Raw genomic sequence first — 4,778 nt, 5'->3', positions numbered from 1 at the left:
AACTTGAGCTTAATGTTATGTAATTTAGTGGACTCCAATTTATAAGCAATGTGGGGAAAACACCTGCTTCTCTAATGCAGAGGTAATGAGATTCACATTTTGTCAGCGAGTTCTTCCCCTCCTCAGATGCCAGTCACTGCTCTAGGAACAAGTCTGAGTTGGAAAAACTTTGTTGTCTTTTATGAATTACACCTCAACTGTATGTTCATTTTTCCCTGAGGAATTTGAAAGCCGTAATTGGAGGGAACTCTTTTTTTTCAGCTTCTCTGTAAGGCATATGTCTTTATTGATGGCACTCAGCTGCTGCAGGGCAAAACTCCAGCATCCAGCATGCTGAGAAATGAGCAATATACCAGACAAAAATGATTTGGCAATGTTGAAAATCCTCAGGGAAAATTTATGTAGTTCCACCAAAGACCATTAAATTCTACAATACAAATTGTGCTCTAACATCAAATTAGATTTAACATAGACCATGAATGTTTAATATAGCTCAGAACAACCATCATATAGAAATTTAGTGTGTAAAGGGGACAGAGAAGGGTCCCGAAGAGAAACATATTTATCAGAGGTAAAAGTTTGAATTTTGAAGGTGTAAAATATTACTACTGGCACATAAAGACCATTCTGTCTCCAAACTGCAGAATGCACATGGAATATTATTCAGAAAAGACCATATGTTCGGCCCCCAAACTAGGAGTAACAAATTTTAAAAGGCTAAAATCACATTTTTTTCCTGATCTCAAATAGAATTCACTAAAAGAAGATTGGAAAATTCACAAATACCTGGGACTTGAACATTATACTCTTAAACAACCAATGGTTTAAAAAGATATAATAGTGAAAATGAAAAATACCTTGAGACAAATGAATGGAAAACACAATAAACAAAAAGAGGAAGCAGTAAAAGTAGTTCTATGAGGGAAATTTGCAGCTATAAGCAAATCCTAACAGAAGAAAGATGTCTAATCAATACCTAACTTTACATCATAAGGAACTAGAAAAAGCAAACTAAAATAAAAAATACCATAAGAAAGAAAGAATAAAGATTCAAGGAAGGACATATAAAACCAACAAAATTAAAAGCTGATTCTTTGAAAATACCAACAAAATAAAAAATCTTTAGTTAGATTAAGAATGAAGTAGAGAAGACTCAAATTAATAAAAATCAAAAATGAATGAGGATAATACTATTAATTTTACAAAATTTTAAAAAGATTATAAAATAGTATGAGAAATTTTATGTCATCAAATTGGATAAAGTAGGTAAAATGGACAAATTCTAAAACACACAAGCTACCAAGAAAGAGTTATGAAAATCTAGAAAAATCTGTACAGACCTATAACCAGTAAGGAAATTAAATCAGCAATCAAAGCCTCAAAACAATTCATGGAGGGCTTTACTGGTGAATTCTATCAAACATTTAAAAAACTACCCATCTTTTATAAACACTTCCAAAAAAGGTAAGAGTATACTTAATTCATTCTAACAAAAAGACACCACAAGAAAGGAAAAACTACTAACCAATTCCCTTCAGAATATTGATGCAAAAATCTTAAAAAGAATACTAGCAAGCAGAATTCAGTAGCATATTAAAATAATTATGCATGATGACCAGTTGGTATTTATTCCTGAAATGCAAAGATGGTTCAATATGCAATCAGTATAAAACAAAAGAGGAAATTCATGTGTTTATCTCAATTGAATCAGAAAGTATTTGACAATATTCTATACCCTTTCATTATAAAAGCAATGAACAAACTAGGAATCAAGAGATACTTAATATGATAGAAACTATAGAAAACCTCATATCTATCATATCTAATGGTGAAAAACTGAAAGGTTTCTCCTAATACTGGGAACAAAACAAGGATGCCCACTTTGGCCACTTATATTCAACATGGAATTGAAAATTCTAGCCAGTGCAATAAGGCAATAAAAACAGATATAAACTGGTAATAAAAACTGGAATATAAACTGGAAATTAAGAAGTAATATCTCTCAGCAGGTGATATGATATTATATATAGAAAACCTTAAATATTTCACAAAAATATAGCTAAGAAATAAGTGCAGCAAAGTTGAGGAATACAAAATAAATATACAAAATTCAGTTGCATTTCTATATAATTAACAGTCCAATAGGAAAATAAGAAAACAATTCTTTTTATAATAACATCAAAATGAATGAAATACTTGAACTTAATCACAGAAGCAAAAGACTTGTATACTGAAAACTGGAGAATATTGTTGAAAGAAATTGAAGACATAAATAAGTAGAAAGCAATTTCTTATTTCACAAATATGTGGAGGCTAAATATTAAATAGCAACACTACCCAAATATATCTATAGATTCAACACAATTCCTATCAAAACCACAATGACTTTTTATTTTTTTGCCCAAACAAAAAAAAATCCATCCTAAAATTCATATGGAATTTTAAAGGAGCCTAAAGAGTCAAACCAATCCTAAAAAAGATTAAATAAGCCTCTCCCCTACAGCATATGAGCCTTTTCACACAGTCGGTTATTTCCCTGGCTTCTGTATATCAGTATGAAATTAGGCTATTAAATCCCCTGGAAATTGATCAGGTAGAAGGATTACCAGGGCCAGGAATTGATTGTTATAGTTCACATATGAGGTGCTCCAGAAGCTCAGACTTCCTAAATTAAAAACTTATCACAAGCTGTGCATGATGGTGCATGCCTATAATCCCAGTGACTCAAGAGGCTAAGACAGAGGATCACAAGTTCAAGGCCAGCCTCAGCAATTTAGTGAGGCCGTAAGCAACTTAGTGAGATCTTTTCTCAAATAAAAATTAAAAAGGGCTTCAGACGCCTTAAAGAAGAATGAAATTATGGCATTTTCAGGTAAATGGATGGACTGGAGAATATTATGCTAAGCAAAATAAGCCAATCCCAAAGAACCAAAGGCCAAATGTTTTATCTGATATGTGGATGCTAACTCTCAATAATTGAGGGGGAGGGGTTATGCTAGGGAAGAATAGAGGTACTTTGGATTAGACAAGGGGAGTGAAAGGAGGGGAGGGAATATGGGTGTAGGAACAATAATAGAATGAATTGGACATTATTACCCTATGTACATATATGATTATGTGACCTGTGTAACTTTACATCATATACAGCCAGACAAATGAGAAGTAATACTCCATTTATGTATGATGTGTCAACATGCATTCTACTGTCATATATAACTAATTAGTACAAATAAATTTTTTTTTAAAAAAAGGGCTGCAGATGTAGCTCAGTGGTAAAGCATCCCTGGGTTAAATCCCTAGTACCAAGAAAACAAAAACTTACTACAAAGCTACAGTAATCAACAGTAATCAATACAGTGTGGTATTGGCATACAGACAGGTGATATAGACCAATGGAAAATAATAAAGCATCCAAAATAGATCCTCTTATATATATCCAAATGAACTTTGACAAAAGTTCCAAGATCAATAAGTAAGAAAATGTAGTCTTTTAAGAAAATGATTCTGGAAAAAAATTGAATACTCACATGCAAAAAAAAAAATGCAGTTGTGTCCTTCCTTTAAACTATTCATAAAAATCAACTCAAAACGGATCAAAAACCTTAATCTCTAATACATAATCTCTAATACTCTTAGAAGAAAACAGGGGGAAGTTCAAATTTAGTTATAAAGCACCACAGAATAATACAATTAGATATTATTTAATTTTATTTTAATTGATATTTTATACTCCAAAATATATACATTTATCAGATAATTTTTTGCTTATAAAATTATCCAATATTTTGTTTGTGCTGAAATTTCTCATTTGCTCATTGTTGATGCAAACTCTCTGAAAGACAATTTAATGATGTATAACAAAATACTTAAAATATACCTACATTTTGATACATAAATTAGAAATATGGGAATATATTCTAAGTAGGTAACTAAGAATTGCTTCAATGCTCAGTACCAAAAATAAAAATAAAAAATATGAGCTTATGTTTATGATCATTTGCACTTTATAGATGAGGATACAAAAACATTGAAATTCAAGTAGCTAGTAAAGGACTGCCCTAGTATAACATTTTCAGAGTTTTTGAGGAGGTTAAATACAGAGCAGAGGCATGAGATATTTGTGTATCCAAATAAATCCAGGGAATGGGGATTCTGAATCCAATGTAGGCAAGTTTGGCCTATGAGCTTTAAGTGATGTATTGCTCTGAGACAAAACCGTTAGAAATTGGCATTTCGGTAAGCCAAAACCACGGGGAGAGTTTCAACCTTTATATATTGGTTATATGTTATTTCTAAAATTTAAAAATTTTAAATGTACCTTTAAGTGTGCTAACTAGGGATGGTGGTATCTGTGCAGTGGCAGGGAAGGGAATAACATATAGAAAAATAAGGGACTCTATAGAAAGAGCATCAGAGTCTTAGCATATTTTATATTATTTAATCCTCAAAAATAAAAACAAGAAATTATGAAATAAGAATTATTAGCATCATTGAGAGTTGAAGAGGTTTATTTTCTCAAAAATGATAAGAAATTTTTCCAGGGCCAAAGTGCTAGTAAATGATGGAGTCGGAATTTTTTTCTCAAAAAATAAACATCAGAATGAATAACAACTCAAAATGTCCATCAACTGATGAATGACTAAATAAAGTGTGGTATATCCATTATAAAGATATATCATTTGAGCCCAGGTGCGGTGGCACATGCCTGTCATCCCAGCAACTTGGGAGGCTGAGGCAGGAGGATCACGAGTTCAAAGCTAGCCTTAGTAGATTAGCAA

The sequence above is a fragment of the Marmota monax genome, unplaced genomic scaffold (assembly GCF_021218885.2).
Source record: "Marmota monax isolate L192 unplaced genomic scaffold, Marmota_monax_Labrador192_F-V1.1 WCK01_AAM20220418_F8-fsc00158, whole genome shotgun sequence".
NCBI lineage: Eukaryota > Metazoa > Chordata > Mammalia > Rodentia > Sciuridae > Marmota > Marmota monax.
Note: the sequence above shows the minus strand (reverse complement) of the source record.